This window comes from Eptatretus burgeri, chromosome 11, assembly GCF_056783735.1.
Source record: "Eptatretus burgeri isolate ZD-2024b chromosome 11, Ebu_testis_v1, whole genome shotgun sequence".
Taxonomy (NCBI): Eukaryota; Metazoa; Chordata; class Myxini; order Myxiniformes; family Myxinidae; genus Eptatretus; species Eptatretus burgeri.
The window spans coordinates 72,151,275-72,168,819 of record NC_140971.1 but is presented as its reverse complement, the minus strand read 5'-3'; the positions used below and the strand labels follow the sequence as shown (position 1 = coordinate 72,168,819).

At 44.9% G+C, this 17,545-nt stretch overlaps 1 long non-coding RNA gene across 1 annotated transcript in view; it reads right to left on the bottom strand.

Moving 5' to 3' along the window:
• LOC147017356 (uncharacterized) overlaps window positions 1-17,545 on the bottom strand; it is a 43,492-nt gene that overhangs the window by 1,052 nt on the left and 24,895 nt on the right. Inside the window, exons 4-5 of the long non-coding RNA XR_015049458.1 lie at window positions 6,014-6,200; window positions 1-463 (exon numbers count right to left, since the gene is read on the bottom strand). The exon at window positions 1-463 is cut by the window's left edge and continues 1,052 nt beyond it. This is a non-coding gene — a long non-coding RNA (uncharacterized LOC147017356). The remainder of the gene's footprint in view (window positions 464-6,013; window positions 6,201-17,545) is intronic.

Sequence of the window (17,545 nt, the reverse complement as noted above, 5' to 3'; positions counted from 1 at the left end):
CATCAATCAACTTTGTGAGCCTGGGAATCTGAGCACAACCAAGAGCCGGATGTATGCCTGCCACCATTACTACGTGTTTCCACCATTGTTAACATATTATTACTTCACTTCTGTAATTACACCCTAACCCTAAACCAAACAGCTTGGTTCAAAGACATCAGCATTTAAGTCTGAACATATCTAAAAGATGTTTAAATCAACATAACTCAAGAGTCACGGAGTGACATTACAACGTATATTTAGAGCAGGCCTCTGTATGACGGACGACGTTGAACCAAAGAAAACGAAATAACGCACCATTCAACCTCATAAACAGCGACTAATATTCATGAAACACTCATTTAACTTTTAACAAGAAATATGTAACAACAATCCAAGTGATAAAGGGTGCAATAATCACCGTATATTGAGAGCATCGGTGAACCTCTTGACTGCACGTGCTTCTGTGCTTCTCAGCATCCAACTTCCGATTTGCAAATAAATGGAAGCAACTATTTACTGGCAAAAATTAGAATCGTTATTTCATATGGTGTATATAATAGAATTGATTGTGGTGCCAATATATCGACATCCCGCTCCAGGGCAACGACTCCATGATGTGGAATTATTCCCGACTTGACCCGCGAATTAACGCCGGTCATCGATTCTAACCTGATAGGCTGCATCGTTCAATGGGCATGCACCTGTGGCAGTCCAGTATGTCCCACGGGATGGAAAAAACTTCAAACATGGCATTAGTGTTTGTTGAGGGTTCTTCTCTGTCCTGGTTGGTTTCTGGGTTGGTCAGGTCAAGTCAGTTATGGGAGAATGTGCTGGAGCAGCACATCGCTGCGTCCACTTTCCGCCGGTACGCCTGCGACCTCCGTTTGGCCATCCCCCGAGCAGATGCCTGGCCCATCCCCATCTCCTTGAGATGCTAATAAACCTACTGCAACGACGAGGCACGTGGCCGGCCCATTGGCTTCCTCCAATCATGAGGCTCCCTTACTGAGAGAATCTGGTGAGTAGGATCAGCGTAAGGAAAATGAGCCACATGTCCATACAGCCGCAGATGATGCTCACGGACTATGCAAGTACCAAATCTCATTTGAGTCTCACTTAGCAAGCGCTCATTGGACAAAAAGTCTGACCAGCGATAGCCAAGGATTCTCCGAAGAGACCTGGTACCAAAGGAATTAAGACGCTGTCTCAGATCCCTGGTCAGAGTTCAAGTCTCACATCCATAGAACAAGACTGGAAGTACTAAGGACCTGAAGACTTGGACTTTCGTCCTCCCGCACAAGTACTGGCAGTGCCACACACCATGATCCAGTGAATCCATGACTCCCCAGGCCCGACCCAGACATCTGTTGACCTCTGGCTCACAGCCAGCAGAGACATGAATACCACTGCCAAGGTAAGTGAATCTCTCCGTAAACTCAACATCCTTGCCACAAACAGGTACAGACAGGATAGCAGCATCCAAGATGTCATTGAAAGCCTGAATCTTCGTTTTGACCCAGCAAACGCAAAATCTCAGCGGCTCCAACTCCTCATTCAGCACCGCAAGGGCCCCCAAAAGGATATCTGAAGTCTCCACAAAGATAACTGCATCATCTTTGAAATCAAGGTCAGAGAGCTTGACATTCCCAAATGAAGCACCGCAGCTCGATCTCTTTGAAATCCTCCCAAGAATCCAGTCCATGCAAGTGCTCAACACTGTGTTTGCCAGTACACACACCTCACGAACTCCAATAACAAATGTAAATAAGTCAGAGATAGAATCACCACATCTCACAGAACTGTCAGTACCAGTGTAGTTCAGAAATCAGATTGATCAGTTTTGGTAGCACCCCACGAAGACCAAGAATCCTCCAGAGGGCATCCCGATTCACTGAATAAAACCCTTTACAGAGAACAACATAGGCTGCAAGCAGCCCCTGCTGAAACTCTCACCTGCGTTCTGTGAGGACCCAAAAAGCAAGGTTACGGTCAATCGTTGACCTCTTTGGTGTAAAGCCTGACTGCTCCGGATGCTGGTGCTCAAGCAAATGGTGGCGAACCCTTTCAAGAATTATCCGAGCAAAGACCTTGCCCGGCACTGAGAGCAGCATCACACCTCGGTAGTGGTTGCAGTCTTGGCGATCACCCTTCCCTTTCCAGAGAGGGACAACAAGGCCCCTCTTCCAGCCAGTTGGGATGATGTCTGTGTTCCAGGCATCACACAGAACTGGATGCAATGACAAGAGTACAGCATTTCCACCAGCCTTGAGAAGTTCAGCATGGATTCCACAGATCCCTGGAGCTTTAACCAATTTTGACCGGTTCACCGCAGTCTGTGTTTCCACAAACGAAGGTGGACCACAGTTGATTGGAGGGTCAGCAATAGGGATAGTAACACCCCTGACATCCAACCAGACAGCTGGTGGATCAGCTTGGTACAGCTGCTCAAAGTGACCGGCCCAACAGACCTTCACTTCGGACTCCTCTCTCAAGAGCCCACCACCCTCTGCTCTAGCTGCAGTACACCCAAGGACGGGTTATGAGGAACACAATGCATGAGTTCCCCTATAAGCAGGACAAGAATCTCTTGACCACAGGTGATGCTCTACCCCTCACAGATTCCTCGCACATAGGCCTCCTTTTCCACCCTTAGTTCACGTACACTTTTACGCCTCAGCTCCCTGAATAGCTCAGCTCTGCCATTAAGTCTGGCCCTGCGACTCTGGTCAATGGTATCCAATGTCCCTTGAGACAAAATCCTTCGTCGCCCTTTGGTGAGTTCCAAGACATCCACTGGCAACATCAAGGACGATGGTCTTCAAGACACTCAACAACTCTTCAGGAACCCCCAAAGCACCCAGACCCCCCAAATCTCCACTCAGCCTGTTCGCAAACTCCTCAGCTACCCTCTCATTCTTGAGCTTGACAACATCCAGCCGAGGCTGGGATGGTACCTTTCTCCTGGATTTAAGCTGTAACTTCAGAGTTGCTTCCCAAGCTTGTGGTCAGTATTGAGGAATTGAGCACTCCGGTAGACCCTGCAGTTCTGGTCATTCTCCAGCAACCATCAATGAGCACATGGTCAATCTCCTTTGCCACACCACCAGCATTGGAATACCAAGGCCAGAAATGAGCGTGTGGGTGCTGAAACCATGAACCAGCCACCCTAAGTCCATGACTTCTTGCAAAGTCAAGGAACTTAGTGCTATTCTGGTTCTCAGTCCTAGACCCATGGGGACCAACACATGTTTCACAACCATCCCTGTCAGTTACATTCGATGCATTCAAATCCCACAAGACTAGAAGAGTATCTTGCCTGGGGTACTTATCAACCACAGACTTGAGCATGGCATAGAATGCGTCCCTCATGGTGAGATCATTCACCTCAGTCGGAGCATATTTAGAGACCAGGGAAATGACACCTAAGGAGTGACGAATCCTTAGTCTCATTCGCTCGTTGACCACTGTTACCTCAATTATCATTGGAGTCAGCTTATTGGACACAGCTACAGCAACTCCTTGAGCATGGTAACCATCTGAACGACCAGACCAATAATAGGTGTAACCGCCCACCATGATCTCGCTGCAATCCGGTCTCTGAACCTGAGAGAGTGCTGCAATACTGATGTCCAAATGCTTGATCTCAGATGATAACAGACAGGTGATTATATTCTATTTGGGATGGGAGATTCCAGGCACCCACCCAAAGGGACTGCCTCAGGTTAACCCAAGAAAACCGCCGTCTAGTGGATGACACCTGAGTGCCACCCTGACACACACTACCGCAATCTGACTCAAGAAGGTTACCCCATGGTTTCCCCCCTATCATCAAACATTGGAGATCCTGAAGGCTTTGCCCCAATCCCACCATCCATTAAGCTGCCCTGCAAAGGGCAGCTGCACAGGAGGTACTCTCATGGAGTGGGTTTTCAGATCTTTTTTGTGCTTTCAATATGTTTTGCAGAATGAGGGGTTTTACAGTTGTCAGAGTGCAAATCCTGCCACCAAATCTGGGTTGGTGTGCCTGCTTTATGGTCGCTGCATGCTGTGCCATGATTCCTGCCCAGTCCTGTGTGGTTTTGTTGCATGTGGTGGCTCACAGTGTGGCTTTGTGGGGAAAATGCTGGTGCAAGGCATGCGTGGCTGAGTAGACATGCAGGGTACCACAAGGACGAGCCCAAACAAAGACCCACACCACATGCATGAACGTCAAGCATGGAGCAGATTTCTTTCTTACATCTGTCTCGTTTATTCTCTTTTTGTCTCATGACTCCTGATGGAAAGTAATAAGTTACCCATTTAAGCCATCCTGAGGACCTCCTTCTTCTTCTTCTACTTCTTCTTCTTCTTCTTCTTCCACAATTATCCCCACGTTCTTGTGTGGTTGGCTGGGAGAAGCTTGGCCGAAGCCTTCCACGAATGGCTGGCCAGGCCTGATGTTTGACTAAGGTTCGGACAGGAATTCAGAATTTGGCCAGGGTGCTGGCGATAGCTTGACTACAAGGGCACGCTGGAGTATTTATTTAGAATTCATTAATCAGTTATGATCACCGCTTCATGGCCATACTCTTCTTCTACCCCCTCCCCAAACTCCATCCCCAATTTCCCACGTAATAAAACCCTTCATTGTTAATGAGAACTTGTGTGTTAATTGGCAGCAGGCTCCATAGTGCGTAGCAAAAATCAAGCCATTAGACGGGCAGTTTAGGGTTCGCGCTAAAGCACTTGGAGAGTGAATCACTTGACAGGCTGACTCAGCCAACCTTGTCAGGCGGATTCACCGCGATCTTGTTTGTAAATGCAGATTCACATCAAATTAACCCAGCGGACGTGGAGACCATTTCGTCCCATCCCCGCGGATGGTGTGACTAACAAAAAACAAAACAAAAAAAACCGTATCTTCCTGAGAAACCTGAGGCAGACTTTATTTTATTTCCCCAAAATTCCACCACAAAACTAAATATTGGAATTGATTTTATATTTTCATCAGATACTGAATAATCAGCTGAAACAAGCTCAAATGAGCTAAGATCCTTGTCCTCTTAATGATGACGTCATAAAAACGAATATGACGTCATTGTGATGTATCAGGTTTGCGATAAATTATCTGTGCTAATGCCCGGCTTGATTCCTGCAAACAAAATTCAAACAGGTTGCCTAGTTTCGGAGATAATGGTATAGGTGATTTCCATTAGCGGCGATATTATGATGCCAACTTTTTTCTAGGAAGAATTTCCAAAATCGGAGATGGTTACTGCCTGCACGTGGGCTTTCTACATATACATGGCAAGTTTCATGAAGATCCGATGAAAACTCTGGGTTGTGAAACAAAAAATGTCAAAAAATAGGAATGACGTCATAAAGATTGATATGACGTCATAGTGATGTATCATATGTGTGGTAATTAATCTGTGATAATGCCCTGTTCGATTGCCGCAAACAGAATTCAAAAAGCTTGCCTAGTTTCGGAGATAATTTTTTAGGCGATTTCCATTAGCAGAGATATTTTGACGTCATCACTTTTTTTCTAGGAGAAATTTTCAAAATCGGAGATGGTTACTGTCTGCGCAGGGTATTTTTACATATACCTGCCAAGTTTCAGGAAGTTTCGAATAAAACTGTTGGCTGTGAAACAAAAAAGTCCACAACAAGACTTAGAGATCCTCCACGAGGATGTAAAAACCCCAATACAAGGCCTCGGCATGACCCATCAAGTGAATGCTGTGCTATGCAGTGTACGGACATCAGATTTATATCTAGAGCATGGGATCATCCATTGAATCTCGAGCATGAGATTCTAGAGAATCAAATGTAAAGTATATCAGGGCCGAGTTCTGGCAATACAAAGATCAGATTGATGATTGTGCATGTCCAATTCATGACAGGCCTCACTATCTGGTTGTAGAAAACTACTTCGCCTACCAACCTATACAGCAATGATGGAAAATGTTTGTAATAGCCACCCTACCCCCAACACACAGGTAATTACAGTGTGGATAATTCACAATAAGTAAAGAATGGACTCACTCACCACTGATGTACTTGTAGCTCTGGGCCTGGCATGGCAGGTTCCATGACCAAGGCCTGTTCAAGGCACGATGTTTCCTCGTGTAGTGTGCGCTTGTTCAATGACCCGGCCGTGCCCCGCTTCACCAAATAGGATCATTGAATCGTTGTACAAACAAAACAGGCTTTTCATCTGTAATTGTGCCATCGGCCTGGCACAGTGTGAGGCATCGCATGGGAGCAATTGGGGAATAAGATACGCGTGTTTGCGTTAAACATTATGTCCAGATAACCAGGAACAGCATGCTCATGTGGTTATACTGTATTTGCGTTGTGGTATGGTGTATGTAGTCACCAAAAAGGGAGTGTTTCATGGAGCTTTCTCTTTATTTATGACTACTTGGATTATTCTGGAAACTCACACAGATATATATATATATATATATATATATATATATATATATATATATATATATATATATATATATATATATATATATATATATATATATATATATATATATATATATATATATATATATATATACATACACAACGACTGTACACAAGACCTTATTGAATCTGAAGCTGCAGCTGATTGTGTCCGGGTTTGCCATGAAGTCATGGTAGAGCATTGTGGATTGTTGTAAAAATTTGGACAGCTTGAGATTATTAAAGTTGATGTTATTACTTAATACAATTATTAACAAGATACTTCATAGAACACATTATCCCACGCAGTGTTCAAGCATATACAGTGCTTCAATTTCAAATGAAATAATGATTTTGAAGATAATGCTGAAAAAAAAAAATTCAGAAATCTAGTGCGATTGAAGTAGTTTTATATTACCTTTGGTGTGTCCCTCCTAACTAATCTGAAGGCCCATTATATTGTCCAAGTACTGCTCTATGGAAGGATTTTCAAAGAACCAAGAAAGGCGATTTGTGTTCTGGTGTTTAAGTACAGTATATCATTAAACTTAAAATGAAGATTGTAAAAGTCGAATAAATAAATTAATCCCAGAATTGTGCTGCCATTTCAGTGTCTATTACACCACCCTCTTCAACATGTTACATTAGTTCTTCGTACCTGTTATTTGTGTCCTTTGTAATGTCCTTAAAAGCAGTAAGTTTCCTGTTTGGAATGATTTTAAATTTTTTTGACTGCCAGGCGGACATGCGGAGTAAAAATATCTCACTCCTCCCTGAGCACGCATGATCCGGACGAATTCAGAGCCAAAGTATTGCTAAACTACAGGTTCGTTTTCCGATTAATGTTCAAAATATCACATTCAATTTAAATATGTTGTCCCTCGATCATAAACTGACATTTGTGGACATACGGATGGACGGAAAGGAATTAATATCGCAGGTAAAGAGATTACAGTGAATAATTCTCCGAGAGGAATCTAAAAAATTTGGAATACTTTTGCGATGATTGGTTGCTGCAAGTTTTGGTTTTACAAATGTAACTCAGGGTTCATGAGAGCATGACCCTTATAAGATATATTTATTTTACACCTTTTTATCGTGGTCTACAGTACTGTATGTAAAATGAATTTTCTTGCTGTTGCCTTCCCATTTGGACATCCCGCCATGCAACTATACAAGGAGATCATTTGGATCCAGTATATTGGGAGAAATTAATTAATTAGAACTGTGCCAGCCCCACTGTTCTCCTCCCCACTCCTGTGATCCCCCCTTCTCCTGCCCCCACTCCCATTAAATTAAGTAAATAACCTGCTGGAATGAATTATTGTGGTTTTGATAAAGCACAGGCATGATGAACCAAATTGCTTCCTCCTGTGTCCTATATCCTTGTATGGTTATTGTTCGTCGATGATGAGTTGGCAGGATACCCGAGAGGCATGTGCACTCACCGAGTCTGGGTTTGAATCTCGGCCCAGCTATAAACTGTCATCCTGGTGTTTCTGTCATCCTGGTGTTTATATAAACCATCACGGTGTCTTTCGTGAAGAGATGAATTATTTGTGGGATCCTGAACAAATGTCAAATCCATGCCCAAATCACCTTCATTCAAACGTCGGACTTGGCCAGCATGTTCGTGAAAAACTATGGCCAAAAACGTTCCCTGGTCAACCCCAAAAGGTGAGCATAATTGGGGGCATCTAGGTAGTAGTAGTCTTTTGTCGTTGCTTCCCCGTGTAGTTTGCGCTTATTTAATGACCCTGGAATGCGACGTTGTGCCCAAAGATCATTGAATCGTTGAACAAACAAAATAGGCTTTTCCTCTATAATTGATGTATGCTCATTGTACGAGATTATAGGCAAGGCAAATGTGGAAAGTTGAATAAAAAGAGGAAATTATAATTGTTGATCACTTGCATTGAAAATAGGTAAAAGACAGAAATGTCTCCAACTGTGGCCCGAGAAAGAGATTTAAGGATATACAGTACCCGACAAGCTAACATGAAGAAATGCAGCTTTAACATTAGACACCTGGGAAACACCTGGGAAAACGTGGCTACTAATCCCTTCATGTGGGGAACCACCAGCTAACGGGGTCCTTTGGTCTCCAAAGCTGCAGTGTGTCAGTTTTGAAATGAACGCCTTGGAGCACCACCCGTCTGAGCTCTCACCCACCCATCTGAGGTCTGTAGACGTCGATGTAGATCTAAAGGATTGGCCTCCTAACCCATCTGAAGGCCCACTCCACATACATCTATAGGATTAGCTTCATAACCCATCTGAAGACCCACTCCACACACATCTAGAGGATGAGCCTAATAACCCATCTGAAGGCCCATTCCACACACATCTACAGGATTGGCATCCTAACCCATCTGAAGGCCCACTCCACATATATCTATAGGATTGGCCTCCAAAACCATCTGAAGGGTCACTCCACATCACCCTCATTGGCATTAACCTAACAGGTGGATTGATCATGCTACTCGATTGTCGAGGGATTGCCAAGAAGAAGAATCAGAAGAAGACAGATGAGATCGTGTTATAGTTAACAAGAAGGGACCCGCGGAAAATCCGCGCAATGTAAAATGTGACAAGTCCTCAACTCACCCCATTTCCCCTCACAAAATGCAAGTCATCAACCTCTCCCTCCTCTCAAACCCCAAGTCCTCAACCTTCGGGCTCCCAACCCCAAGGCCCTACCCTCCACCACCAAACCTGAGGCATCAATACCCTCCACACCAGAACTCAACACTTCCACCTCCCCCGCCCCCAACCGAAAGTCCTCGACCCCCACCCCCACCCCAACCTACCCCTCCCAAACTCAAGTCCTCACCTTCCCCCAACCATAAGGTATCGATCCCCTCCCACTTCAAGCCTTCAAATCCCATCCCTACTACAACTCAAGCCCCCCTCCACCTAACCAAAGCCTCAACCCCCTCCCCCCCAACCACATACTCTGCTCCATCTTTGCTCCCCTCCCTGACCCCCTCCAAACCCAAACTCTGTCCTCCCCTCCTCATTCTCATAGAAGCAAACGGGTATCCCCACATAGATCATTACATATTTCTTCATTAGCTCATCAAAACAGCAGAATATTTAACTATTTCCTCTCCCCTATCATGCCATCACCGACTTCACATAAACTGCGAACGAGACACTCTGAAGGGGAAACTTACAGAGCTCCTTGATGCTATGGCCCATCAAGGTCGACAGTCCAACTCACAATCCCGCAAGATATGCGGAAACCCCGTGGAATTGCAACTCTCAAGTGACCATAATCTGGCTAATTGTGCCAATAAACGACCCAAAACCAGTTTTCTTCCTGGTGAATGTCATATGCAAACATAATTAAAAATAAATAATGATGGATGTTTTGTTTCACAATCTTGCGAGATTCCCAGAAGTCCTCGGACAAAGGCCTTTATAATAACATGGATTTTATGGTCCCTAGTTGAGTTAAGAGAAAATTGCCAGAAATAATAGCAAGGACCCATGTAACCTCCAGAGCAAAAGCCCTGCTTGAGAGAATGCCACATCGTTACTTGGGTGGTGTATAGACAACAGACTGCTGCATCAATAACGGATGCCTATCTTCACAAGGCCCATGATGCCTATCGGCTTAAAATCCTCTTAACTGTCACTTTGGTTGTTTTACTCTGAAGGGAAAACTTACAGAGAGGGCATGGCGATTGTGGATATGACAACTCTGAAGATGTCTTTGACTTCACCGAGCAGCAAGCACAAACAGGGCGGCCGTATGATTTTTAGCTCATCTGGAACGTACAGTTCCTATAGAAAGTCTACACCCCCTTTCAAAAATTTCACCTTTCGTTGCCTTATTGCCTGGAATTATATTGCATGAAATCAGACTTTTTCCACCTTTATCGACACGTCGTAAACCACAACTTTCAAGTGGAAAAACAACTTCCACAAATTTCAGAAAAACAATTAAAAATACAAAACGAGAATATCTTGGTTGGAGAAGTGTCCACCCCCCTTATAGCAATTGTAAATTCGCTCAGGTGTAACCAATCACCTTCAAAATCACACACCAAGTAAATTGGCCTCCACCTGTGTTAAATTGAGTTAAATTGTAGTGATTCTGATTGTTTCAGAATAAAAATCAGCTGTTCCTGTAGGTTTCCTCTGCTAGGTAGTGCAGTTCATAGCAAAGACTCAACCATGAGCCCCAAAGAGCTTTCAAAAGACTTCCGGGATAATGTTTTGGAAAGGCACAGATCAGAGATGGGTAGAAAAATATTTCAAAGGCCTTGAATATCCCTTGGAACACAGTCAAGACGATCATTAAGAAGTGGAAGGCGAATGGTACCACCCAGGCCATGCTGAGATCAGGCTGTCGGTCCCGATTGGATGACCAAGCAAGGAGGAGACTGATCAAAGAGGCCACCAGGAGGCCAATGCCAACTCCGAGACTCTGAATGCCTTCATGGCAACGTCTGCTCACTGTGTGCATGTGACAACAATATCCCAAGCACTCCACAAGTGTGGCCTACACGGTAGGGTGGCAAGAGGAAGCCATAACTCAAAAAGCCCACCTTGAGTCCTGTTTGAGAATGCAAAAAAACACTCCGGAGATTCTGAAGCCACGTGGAAAAACGTTTTGTGGTCTGATGAAATCAAGATGGAATTTTTTGGCCTAATTGCAAAACATTACATTTGGGCGCAAATTTAACACAACACATCACCCAAAGAACACAATCCCTCCTGTGAAGCATGGTGGTGTGGATGCATCATGATATGGGGATGTTTCTTATCAGCAGGGACTGGGGCACTTGTCAGGATATAAGGGAAAATTGATGGAGCAAAATGCAGAAAAATCCGAGGAAAACCTGCTGCCTTCTACAAGAAAACTGAAATTGGGACGGAATTTCACCTTTCAGCATGACAACGAACGGAAGTACACAGCCAAAGCTACATTGGAGTGTGGCGAAGTAACAAAAAGATAAATGTCATTGAGTGGCCCAGTCAGAGCACTGACCTAAATCCAATCGAAAACCTGTGGCATGACTTGAAGATTGCTGTCCATCAACGCTCCCCACGCAGCTTGACTGAATTTGAACAGTTGCCCCCAAAATATGTATTTGCTTTCTTCTCTGAAACCACACACACAATTTATTTTTTTTTGTATACCTTGTCGAGGCTCGTATAAGAGCTAACACACAACGCACATTCAGGGGGGCATGAGACAGGAGAGGAGGGAGTGGGAAACAGAGACATTTGGAGATCTGTGGAAGGGACAGGGATGGGACGGGGAACATGGGGAAGAGAAGATGGACATTACAGGGACTTCCAGGAAGGAAAGCAGGGAATTTGAAGGAGGTGGGCTTTGGTGGATTATCGGGGGTAGAAAAGATCGAGGATTTGGATGGGGGATGATTAGAGGTGGTGGTGAACATCTGTTTTGAAGGCCTGGAGGGAAGAATGGGAATGAATAGAGTGAGGGAGTTTATTCCAAAGGTGGGAAAAAAGAGGAATGAAAGGGTGAAGGTGAGCAGTGATTCGTGATTTTGGTAGTTTTACCAAAAAGGGCTTGTTGGCGGACCTTGAGCGCCCTGCGGAAATGTGCTGGGGACAAATCGCAGAGAGAGCAGGGGGGGGTGGCGAGGCTGGAGAGGAGACGGTAGAAGAGAGAAAGACGACCGACCAACCTGCGGTGATTGAGTGAGAGGCCCAAAGACTCAGCTTCATTGCGGGAGATGCCAATGATCCGAAATGCCTTGGTTTCTACAGCGTGAAGCCAAGAAAGGTGGGAGGAAGGAGCACCAGCCCAGAGGGGAGAGCAGTACTCCATCAGGCTGCGGACAAAAGCTTTGTAAGTGGACAGTCGCTCAGGTGAGCCGAGGAATGACCTTGAACGACGGAGGATTCCCAGTCGGCGACTGGCTTTGGAGGCGAGGTTTGAAATGTGACTTTCCCAGGAAAGGTCATGGCAGATAGTGAGACCCAGAAGTTTGAAAGAAAAGACTTCTTCCAGAGGATTGTTGAGAAAGTGGATGGGGGGGGGGGGGGTTATAAACGGTCCTTTCGAAGAGACATAATGAGAGTGTGAGATTTATCCGGATTGAAAGACGTATTCCACGTGTTGGACCAGTTTGTGATTTTATCCAGATCAGCAGTGAGCGAAGCTGCTACTGCTTGCCGGTCTGAGGGATGACCGATGGTACGGCAGAGGGTGGAGTCATCAGCAAAGAGACATAGAGGATTTTCCAGAGAGTTGGAGAGATCATTGATGAAAAGCAGAAAAAGAACAGGGCGCAGAACGCTGCCTTGAGGAACTCCAGTCTGGACAGGAAGAGGGGATGAAAGCACTCCATTTTGGGCCACACGTTGACTGCGACAGGAGAGGAAGTCTGCGAGCCATGAGTGGAGTTGGCCTTGGATACCATAGGAAGAGAGTTTGGTGAGCAGGGCAGCATGCCAGACTGTGTCAAAAGCACGTGATATATTCAGGGATACGGCTCGGATTTCCTGTCTGGCATTGAGGGCTTCCATCCATTGTTGGGAGAGCAGAAGCAGCATATCCAGGGTAGAGTGACCTGGTCTGAAACCAAATTGATGATCAGAAATCAAGCCATTGGAAAAGAGGAAGGATTTGATCTCTGATGCGATGATGGATTCCATAACCTTGCTGATGATTGGGAGAAGGCTGATTGGTCTGTAGTTGCAGGGACCTGTTTTTGCAACTTTTTTGTGCAAGGCAGTGATGTTTGCTGATTTTCAAGCAGATGGCAGATGGCCTTGAGCAAATGAGAGGGTGAATAGAACAGAGAGAGGGTGAGCAAGAGCAGAAGAGCAGGCTTTGATAACTCGTGGGCTGATGCCGTCTGGACAGGTTGCAGAATCTGAGTCGAGGTTTGACAGCAAGCTCTCCACCTTGTCAGGAGAAAAGTACACAGAGTCCAGGGACAGTTGGGTGCAACTGGGTAAGGTGGGTAGAGAAAGTGATGGGTTTAGGACACAAGATTTAGCTGCAAACACCGAGTTTAGGCATTCAGCTTTTTCATCTGCGGTATCAGCAGTGCTGCCATTTGAGGTAAGGGAGGGATGGAGGGGGAACATACACCAGAAACAGATTTGATTAGACGCCATCAGGATTTTGAGGAGGGAGAGAGGTTTGAGAGTTCAGACTTGAGATGAGAAAGATGTTGTTTTCTGGCTCTGCTGAGGGTAGATACACACTTATTCCGAGCATGATGGAAGGAACTGAGATTGCCCTCAGTTGGGTTTGCTTTCCATGAGGCAAAGGCAAGTTGTTTCAGGACAACTGCCTCACCACAAGCTTCAGTGAACCAAGGGCGGGAGGAAGGGTAGGACAACTGAAGAGGAGAGGGGATAAATCTGTGAATGAGGGAGACAAAGTTTCTTTGAAAGAATTCCCAAGATGAGTTGATGTTGGAGAAAGTAGAGACAGGAGACCAATCTACAAGATTGAGGGCTGCTTGGAGACCCTGCCAATCGGCTTGGTGAAATGCCAGACTCGACGGCGGTGAGGTGGTTCTCTGATAATAGCCAAAGAGATGTCCACTTTGACAAGGACGTGGTCAGAAGAACCGATTGGAGCGGAGGAAGAGCAGCAGATATTGTCAGGGAAATTTGTCAAAATCAGATCCAGAAGAGATGGAGCACCATTGGTTGAGATCTGGGTCGGGAAGTTGACCGATTGAGTCAGTCCCAATGAGTCGCAGAAAGCTTTTGCTGAGGTGCCATGACAGGTGAGAGAGGTACCCACACCTAGCCAACTGGCATGATGACAATTGAAGTCGCCACATATGAGGAAGAGAGAGTTTGGATGAGAAAATAGAAGTTGGTCCATGTTTTCAGATAGTGAGGTGTAGATGGAGTCATCACTGTTCGGTTGACGGGACAGTCCACATATAAACATGAGCTGGGAGTTGAGGGGAAGCCATAACCAGAGGTATCCCTGGGGGTGTGGGGGAGTGAGGGCAGTGCATGGAGAGTGAGAAATAGTCTTTGATGAATAGAGCAACTCCTCCACCAGGGCGAGGCTCAGGTCTGTCAAACCGAGGAGGGAGTAACCAGAGAGAGATACTTGGGAGTCAGACACGTCTTGAGGGAGGAAAGTTTCTGTTAGGCAGATTATGTCTGGTTTGTCAGTAGCAACCTGTATGGAAAGACCTGAAAGGTTTGAGCGAAGGCCCCGGATATTTGAGGTCCATACTTTTCATGAAGAGGTCGGGGAGGAGGCTTTGGGTGCAGGGGGTAGGGGGAGGGGGAGGGTAGGACAAGGGACGAGGGGGGGAGGTAAGCAGTGTTGTTGAAAGAGTGTGGGGGATTGCAGAATAGCTAGGGGAGGGGGCCCGAATGAGGAGGAGAAAAGGCTCTGTGGTGGGGGGGGAGAGGGGGGACAAAGGAGGGGGCAGAAGGCAGTTGAGGATTTGAGGCCGTGGAGTGAAGAGATGGAGGTGAGAGGGCAGTGGAAGGAGGTAGCTTTGTGGATGGGAGGGGGGGGCAACTTTGGGAAGGATGAGTGAGGGGGATGAATGGTGGGAGAAAGGTGAGGGGGGAGTTTTGAGAGAGGTGAGAGGGAAGCTTGGAGGGAGCAGAGTGGGATGGTTGCTTTGAGAGTGAGGGGTGAGAGGAATGAGTTGGCACTGAAGTTGGAAAAAAAGAATGGTTGATGGAAAGCGAACATTCATAGCAAACTGGGGTTTTTAAAAGTTTTAGGTCAGTTATGCAATTAAACACATTTCTTGAGAGATGCAATAAAGGCGAATTCAGAGAATGGAGAGAAGAAACGCTGTAACAGTTGGATTTTTTTAGGCAAGGTATGAAGGAAAGGTCGAATTGAGAGCAGTCTGTTTAAATAGCAGAAGAGTAGTGCATTCTGATACACTAAAGAGTACCACATGTGTGAAAGAGGAAGATGAAGCATTATAAGAGATCGTTTTTGTTATTATTATTAATGTTTGAGAGAGTTTTCACCAGATTAGGTCATGGAAGAACAAGAAGAAGAACAAGAAGAAGAACAAGAAGAAGAACAAGAAGAAGAACAAGAAGAAGAACAAGAAGAAGAACAAGAAGAAGAACAAGAAGAAGAACAAGAAGAAGAACAAGAAGAAGAACAAGAAGAAGAACAAGAAGAAGAAAAACAAGAAGAACAAGAAGAAGAACAAGAAGAACAACAAGAAGAACAACAATAAGAACAAAAAGAAGAACAACAAAAAGAACAACAAGAAGAACAACAAGAAGAACAACAAGAAGAACAACAAGAAGAACAACAAGAAGAACAACAAGAAGAACAACAAGAAGAACAACAAGAAGAACAAGAAGAACAAGAAGAACAAGAAGAACAAGAACAACAAGAACAACAAGAACAAGAAGAAGATGAAGAAGAAGAAGAAGAAGAAGAAGAAGAATCAGATGAAAGGCTTTTTATTTTTATTTTTTTGTTAAAGATAAGAAATAGAGTGATTAGTTGGGATGGGCGACGTTAAGAAAGTGGGAAAGATATAAATTGAAGATAATGGGGAGAAAAAACAAATAAACACGATCGTACACCGAGGGGAACAAAGGGTCAGCCTCAAGCCTCAAGGATAGGCCTCAAGCACTCAGTAAGACAAGTTCGATGAAATCTCACAAAATAGCACGATTTTTGAAACAAAACCGAAGTAGGAACACACAGTAACATGTATGTGAGAAAATAAACGGTTAAAACGGGACAGATAACGACCGGAAACTTTACTTTGAGATCGTCAGCAGGGAGCCCCCAAGGAGACCTGCCAATGCTCCAAACACAGAACCGGAAGTCATGTGCAGCAGCATGGTCTAGTCAGCATGGTATAGTGCAGCATGGTCATTTCGATGAAACATGAACACAACCTTTATCACCCGTGATGTTCCAAAGTTTGCTCACGGATTAAAAAAAAAAAAAATACATAGCTATTTACTTTCTTCTCCATTACATATTTGGTGTGTCACGCATGCCGACTCGTGGTTCCCTGGTTAACTTATCCAACCGCTACCAGGTTAGCGCCCAGGGGTATTGCCCCTATGTTTCAGGTTGACATTGTGCTTGGAGTCAGGCGAGCTGTCCAACCATTGGGTGGAATGGAATGTTACACACAGACAGATGGACGAACAAGAGTATTAATAATTATTATATTTATTCATTACCTCATTGAAATAGTGGAATATTTAGCTCTTCATGCCATTAACTTCAAATCTTCAAACCCCCTCCCCATCCATCATGGTCACCTGTCCATCTCACAATCCCATGACATATGTAGAAAGGATATGTGACAATAAACGACCCAAATCCAATTAACTTCTTCCAAATGCACACCTCAGATAGAGATCCAAGGCATCTACACCCACCTCAAGACCCGTGATTGAAATGTCTTCAAACCAACACACCACACAAAGTCCTCAACCACACATAACACCCTCCTCTCCCTTTATTCCCATTCTTCAAAGCAAAAAGGATAAATTGTTATATCGCCATTACATATGATTTATTCACGACCTCATTGAAATAAGGTAATATTGAGGTCTTCATGCCATTAACTCTATTCATGGAAAGCGCGATCAAAAAGGAAGTGCATGTCGGACATATCATGATTTATTTTGGTTGGCAGTCATTTGTCTTTCCATGTAATTTTTCATGAGTAGCCGAATTGTGTTAATAAATTTGTGTTAATAAATGATCGTAAATTAATTATATCGTTACGTTTATGGGGGGTGAGATATCATAAAACAGATAAGAATGTATAGTGCAGCATGGTCAGTGTGCGAGTAGATAGATAACCATCTCGATGTATTAAGTAGGGAAACGTTAGCTTCAGCATTGTCTTATTTGCCTGTACACCATACAGGGGATGGTGGTAGTAATAATTAGAAAGGGATTATGGTTAATGAAATTGTGTGTAAAACCTCTATGTAAACCTCTACCGGGTGGGGGGGGAGGCTTGGCACGAAAGAGGCGGGAGCGGAGCTATGAACACTTCCCGAGGGGGGGGGGAGCGGTGGATCGCCTGGGAGTGGCGGAGTGCCACCCCAAAAGGGAGGCAATGCCACAGACACCTCCCAAAAGGGGTGGAGCGTGGCCAAGAGGAAGGAGAGGGAAGAGCGAAATCGGCAGTTGTGA